Here is a 7,500-nt window from a genome sequence, read left to right on the forward strand (position 1 = left end):
AAACTAACCCAAACTTAACATAACCTAAATTAGCTTAACCTAACTTTGTTGTTGCTGTTGTTGTTGTTGTTGTTGTTGTTGCTGTTGTTGTTTTTCTTCCTCCTTTCTTTTTATTGTTGTTCCTAACCTAACCTAACTTAACTTCACCTAACCTGACTAACCTAATCTAACTTAAATTAACATTACCTAACCTAATGTAACCAAACTTCACCTAAATGAACCTAACCTATAATATCCTAAATTAACCTAACCTAAATTAAGCAAAGCTGGCCTAACCTAACCTAACATAACCTAACTTAACCTAACCTAACCTAACATAACGTAACATCACCTAAACTACCCTAAACTAACACTAACAACCTAACCTAAATTAACCTAACCTAACCTAACTTAACCTGACCTGACCTAATCTAACCTAACTTCGCCTTACTTGAATTACATTCAAGTATCGATCAGTCAGTGGAGCCGAGGCTTGCTGGTTTTTCCCATCCTTCACAACCCAACCGACACATATACACACACACACATCTCTCTCTCTCTCTCTCTCTCTCTCTCTCTCTCTCTCTCTCTCTCTCTCTCTCTCTCTCTCTCTCTAACTCCCTTCGTGATTTCTGGCATCTAGCCAAAAAGTATCTCCAATAACTTTGCTGCTTCTTCTTTCCCTACTCTATTTCAACCAGATGGCACCACTGCTATCGCATCTATTTCTAAAGCTGAAATCTTTGCTCAAACCTTTGCTAAAAATTCTACATTGGACGATTCTGGGCTTGTTCCTCCCTCTCCTCCACCCTCTGACAACTTCATGCCACCTATTAAAATTCTTCGCAATGATGTTTTCCATGCCCTCGCTGGCCTAAACCCTCGGAAGGCTTATGGACCGGATGGGGTCCCTCCTATTGTTCTCCGAAACAATGCCTCCATGCTTGCACCTTGCCTATTCAAATTCTTTCAGCTCTGTCTGTCAACACTACCTTTCCTTCTTGCTGGAAGTTTACTTACATTCAACCTGTTCCTAAAAAGGGTGACCGTTCTAATCCCTCAAACTACCATCCTATTGCTTTAATTTCCTGCCTATCTAAAGTTTTTGAATCTATCTTCAACAGGAAGATTCTTAAACATCTATCACTCCACAACCTTCTATCTGATCGCCAGTATGGGTTCCGTCAAGGCCGCTCTACTGGTGATCTTCTGGCTTTCCTTACTGAGTCTTGGTCATCCTCTTTTAGAGATTTTGGTGAAACTTTTGCTGTTGCCTTGGACATAATTATCAAAAGCTTTTGATAGAGTCTGGCACAAAGCTTTGATTTCCAAACTACCCTCCTACGGTTTCTATCCTTCTCTCTGTTTACTTCATCTCAAGTTTCCTTTTTGACCGTTCTATTGCTGCTGTGGTAGACGGTCACTGTTCTTCTCCTAAATCAATTAACAGTGGTGTTCCTCAGGGTTCTGTCCTGTCACCCACTCTCTTCTTATTATTCATTAATGATCTTCTAAACCAAACTTCTTGTCCTATCCACTCCTACGCTGAAGATACCACCCTGCACTTTTCCACGTCTTTTCATAGACGTCCAACCCTTCAGGAGGTAAACATATCACGCAGGGAAGCCACAGAACGCCTGACTTCTGATCTTTCTAAAATTTCTCATTGGGGCAGAACAAACTTGATATTGTTCAATGCCTCAAAAAATCAATTCCTCCATCTATCAACTCGACACAACCTTCCAGACAACTATCCCCTCTTCTTCAATGACACTCAACTGTCCCCCTCTTCTACATTGAACATCCTCGGTCTGTCCTTTACTTATAATCTGAACTGGAAACTTCACATCTCATCTCTAGCTAAAACAGCTTTTATGAAGTTAGGTGTTCTGAGACGTCTCCGCCAGTTTTTCTCACCCCCCCAGCTGCTAACTCTGTACAAGGGCCTTATCCGTCCATGTATGGAGTATGCTTCACATGTCTGAGGGGGGTTCCACTCATACTGCTTTTCTAGACAGGGTGGAATCAAAAGCTTTTCGTCTCATCAACTCCTCTCCTCTAACTGACTGTCTTCAGCTTCTCTCTCACCGCCGCAATGTTGCATATCTAGCTGTCTTCTACCGCTATTTTCATGCTAACTGCTCTTCTGATCTTGCTAACTGCATGCCTCCCCTCCTTCCGTGGCCTCGCTGCACAAGACTTTCTTCTTTCTCTCACCTCTATTCTGTCCACTTCTCTAACGCAAGAGTTAACTAGTATTCTCAATCATTCATCCCTTTCTCTGGTAAACTCTGGAACTCCCTGCCTGCTTCCGTATTTCCACCTTCCTATGACTTGAATTCCTTCAAGAGGGAGGTTTCAAGACACTTATTCATCATTTTTTGACCACTGCTTTGACCCCTGTATGGGACTGGCATTTCAGTGGGCATTTTTTTTATTACATTTTTGTTGCCCTTGGCCAGTGTCCTTCCTACATAAAAAAAAAAAAAAAATAGTAGTAGTAGTAGCAGTAGTAGTAGTAGTAGTAGTAGTAGTAGTAATGCTATTTTTCATATATTTAGTAATTTTTTTTTTTCATATTATTATTTATATTTATATTTTTTGTTTTGTTTTGACATTCATACGAATGCTATAAAGGTGAAGCATAGAAATTTATTTGATTAATTAATTAATTTATATATCTATTTATTTTGATTTTTTAAATTAATTAATTTATTTATTTTTATTATTATTATTTTTTTTTTTTATGTCTCTATGATAAGCAAAGCATTATAGAATTTATGAAAGCACATATCCTCTAGAGTCTTGCCCTACAAAAGATTCTGTAAAGTAAAAAATAAAGGGAATAAGTGTCAGTGACGTTTGATGAATAGAGGAAGGCGTGGCAGAAATTACCATAAAACGTATATAAATGAAAATTTATCTTCCTCGTATTTTCCAACTTGCGTTTGCTTCTTGAAAATTTAACTGGGTGGGTCATATAGCAGACATATTGTTCTTTCCTCCATTGTAGTTTGTTTCCAGCAAGCCCCCTAAATAAAGTTTCTGTTTTTTTTTTTTTTTTTTTTTTTTTAAAGAAATGAGGAATTACATTCTAACGCTGATCACTGAGCGGAGCGTAGACGAGCTGCTATCCTCAAGGACGTTACCTCTCTCTCTCTCTCTCTCTCTCTCTAAATAAGACTTTAAATAAAAAGAATATATATATATATATATATATATATATATATATATATATATATATATATATATATATATATATATATATATATATATATATATATATATATATATATATATATATATATATTAAAAGACAATGAATATCCTCTGGGGAAGGGGTGACAATCCTTATTTAACCCTTAATTTCAGTTGAATTTTGACAAGTCTACGTTAAAATGTTTCCATTTTTCTGCAGTGATAAAGAAACGTAGAGGGGTAGCTAATATATTTAATTGTTAATTGTATCTTTTTTTCTTTCTTTTTTTCATTTATTCTTTTATTAATTTTTCTTTTCATTGCTTAATTATGCATTATGCCGACACTGCAGGTTACAATTGCAGATATTGCAAGTATTTTTGACACAATACAAGTACATCCAGCTAAACTATTGCTACAGTATAGAGAGAGTATTTCGATTACATACCTTATTCTTCATCTTCTTTTCTTCTTTTTTTTTTTTAATAAATATAATAATAAATAAATAAGTAAATAGGTATTGTCAAATGAAATCGTCGAGATTACGCAGGGGTTTCGGGCAATACTTGGATGGGTGACTACACAAGCCTCATCTGTCTGAAAAAAAATAAATAAATAAAAAAAATAAGAATAAGAATAGGGAGAATGAACGAAAATTTTAAGTAATAAAGATAACAGTAAGAATTATTATAACAAGAATAAGAAAAATTACAATAAAGGAATATAAAAAAAAAGAAAGAAAGCATCCCATGTCTTTCTTCCTAATTGTCATAGAAGGGTGAATTCTTTTGTATATTTTCCAACATTTCCAATACAACGATATGAATGGGGGAAGAAAGAATAAGAATAATAGAAAGAAGGCCTCCCAACACCTAGTTCTCCGGTCTTGGCCAATTAGCTAACGGCGGGATCAGCGCAGTTAAGCAGGGGGTCCGGGAAGAACTTGGATGGGTGACCACAAAAGCCTCATCTCTCTGAGAATAGAAAAAAATAGCAATAAGAATGAGGAGAATGAACGAAAAACGAAAATAATAAAATAACAATAACAACTATAATAAAAAAAAGAAGATTAAGAATAAAAAGAACAAAAATAAGGGAAAAAAGTAATAATATATCTCTCTTGCTAATTGTCGTAGAATTATGAATGAAGGGTTAATTTTAGTGCATATTTTCCAACATTTTCAGCACAACAATGCAACAACAATACAGGAAAGAATAAGAATAAGAGAAATAAGCCCTCCCAACACCTTGTTCTCCGCTCTTGACCAATCAGCTGACGGCGGGATCAGCAAGGTTAAGCAGGGGGTCCGGGCAGAACTTGGATGGGTGACCGCACAAGCCTCATCTCTCTAAAAGTAGGATAAATAAGAATAAGATAAGGAAGAATAATAAAAAAAAATGAAAATAATAAAGATAACAATATTAATTATGACAAGAATAAGAAAAAAATAGAATAAAAAGAATGAAAAAAATAAGAATATCACAACTTTCTTGCTAATTGTCTTAGAATTTTAAATGACATGTCAGTTCTGCTGTATATTTTCCAAGATTTGTTATGAATGAGGGAAGAAAGAATAAGAATAAGAATAAGAATAAGAACAAAATGAATTAGACTAACAATAATGATCACATCTTTCATGCGGTGACTGCGTGGGCGATGAGCCTCACTGGACGTTTCTGACCAATCACAAGGCAGGGTTGGAGTCGTCGGGCCCACCCGATTCATATATAAAGGGATTTTGTGGGAAGCGCGGGCAGACTCAGCTGAGTGTTCGTTGTGAGTTGTTGTTACCACAACTATGGCACGTACCAAGCAAACGGCTCGCAAGTCCACTGGTGGCAAGGCGCCCCGCAAGCAGCTTGCTACAAAGGCAGCTCGCAAGTCTGCTCCAGCCACTGGAGGTGTCAAGAAACCCCACCGTTACAGGCCTGGAACCGTTGCTCTCCGTGAGATCCGCCGTTATCAGAAGAGCACTGAGCTGCTTATCAGGAAACTGCCTTTCCAGCGCCTGGTGCGTGAAATTGCTCAGGATTTCAAGACTGACCTCCGCTTCCAGTCCTCTGCTGTCATGGCTCTCCAGGAAGCTTCCGAGGCTTACCTCGTGGGTCTGTTTGAGGATACCAACCTGTGCGCCATCCATGCCAAGCGCGTGACTATCATGCCAAAGGACATCCAACTGGCTCGTCGCATCCGTGGCGAGCGTGCCTAAGAAGTCATCCACGAATGATCTTCATAACAGCAATATCTAGGCCCTTTTTAGGGCCAAACATCTCTTTCATTAAAGAATTTTCATAGACAATCTGTTTGGTTTTGTGGAAGAAAATATTTATTTTCCATCTTTCAGTATCAGGTTAATAATTAACTTTCGACTTTCAACTCAATATCCTTCCCCCCTTTTTTTTTTTTTATATTATTATTATTATTCCCTCTTCCATGGCCATATCTCTTTCACTTGGGAGAATTTTTATCTTTCTTTATCTCTATTTTTTTTTTATCTTTTCTTTATCTCCACAGAATAATAATCACGATAATAATAAGCATAATAATAATAATAATAATAATAATAATAATAATAATAATAATAATAATAATAATGATACAATAATTATTATAATAATAATCATAATAAAAACAACAATATTAATATTATTAATAATGATAATAATAATAATAATAATAATAATAATAATAATAATAATAATAAAAATAATAATAATAATAATATTAATAATAATAACAATAATTATAATAATAATGCATTTGTCTATATCGTATCTTTTTTCCTTTTCAAGTGTGGCTCCAATGGAGCCGGGTATTATTTTATACTGGCAGCAGTATACTGGCCGCCTGTTTACTTGGAGGAGGTATACTTGGTAACAGCCTTGGTGCCTTCAGAAACAGCGTGTTTTGCCAGTTCACCAGGCAGAAGAAGACGGACAGCGGTCTGGATTTCCCGGCTGGTGATGGTGGAGCGCTTGTTATAGTGTGCCAGGCGGGATGCCTCGGCAGCGATGCGCTCGAAAATGTCATTCACGAACGAGTTCATGATTGACATGGCCTTGGAGGACACGCCAGTGTCTGGGTGGACTTGCTTGAGCACCTTGTAGATGTAGATGGAGTAGCTCTCCTTCCTCCTGCGCTTCTTCTTCTTGTCGCCCTTGGCAATGGCCTTCTGTGCCTTGCCAGCTTTCTTGGCAGCCTTTCCTGATGCTTTGGGAGGCATAGTGTCGCCGTACTGCTGTGAGAACGAGTGTGCGTTTTCTCAGTTGAAAAGTGGTATATATATTAGCGTGCCTACTCAGGATCAGGAGTCGCCACCTCAGCGAGCGTCCTGATTGGTCCAGACGCGCTCTGGGCCGATCTGATCTCGCGTATATATAGCCGTTTTTCCCAAAATTCACTACTTGCTCGCAGAGCTACCGACGAGGTTAGAGTACTCGCGCTCCTCATTTATCACCAACAACAACAACTACTACTACTACTACTACTACCACAACATCCATTATCATGTCTGGACGCGGCAAGGGAGGAAAGGTGAAGGGAAAGTCAAAGTCCCGTTCCAGTCGTGCTGGACTCCAGTTCCCGGTCGGCAGGATTCATCGCCTTCTAAGGAAAGGCAACTACGCCGAGCGCGTGGGTGCTGGTGCCCCCGTGTACCTTGCGGCAGTTATGGAGTACCTGGCTGCTGAAGTCCTTGAGCTTGCCGGCAATGCCGCCCGTGACAACAAGAAGACTCGCATCATCCCACGTCACCTGCAGCTGGCCATCCGCAACGACGAGGAACTTAACAAGCTCCTCTCCGGAGTCACCATTGCACAGGGTGGCGTGCTGCCCAACATTCAGGCCGTGCTCCTTCCCAAGAAGACTGAGAAGAAGTAAATAAAGGGCCTCCCTCCCCTTCAGCCAATATCACCATCAATCCGGCTCCTCTTCGGAGCCACACGTTCAAACATCTAGAGAGTTGTGTAGACTATACTGGTATATCAATAATAAGCAAGTAGTGTATTTATTTTCGAGTTAGTTATTTGTTATTATTATTATTATTATTTAGTCAGGCACGCAAGTGACCGAGAATAAATATGTATACTATATTTCTACTAATGTACCTGCTGTGTGTCACAGTGGAGAGTTGATTAGATGTGTTGCCTATTGTGATATGTTGAGCGTCTTTTTCATCTCAATGTATATTTTGTTTTATGAGAAACTGAGAACGATGAGGGGCGTGATCATTGAAATAAGTCAATGATAATAATAATAATAATAATAATAATAATAATAATAATAATAATAATAATAATAATAATAATAATGATAATAATAAT

This window comes from Scylla paramamosain, unplaced genomic scaffold, assembly GCF_035594125.1.
Source record: "Scylla paramamosain isolate STU-SP2022 unplaced genomic scaffold, ASM3559412v1 Contig97, whole genome shotgun sequence".
NCBI classification, from domain to species: Eukaryota; Metazoa; Arthropoda; class Malacostraca; order Decapoda; family Portunidae; genus Scylla; species Scylla paramamosain.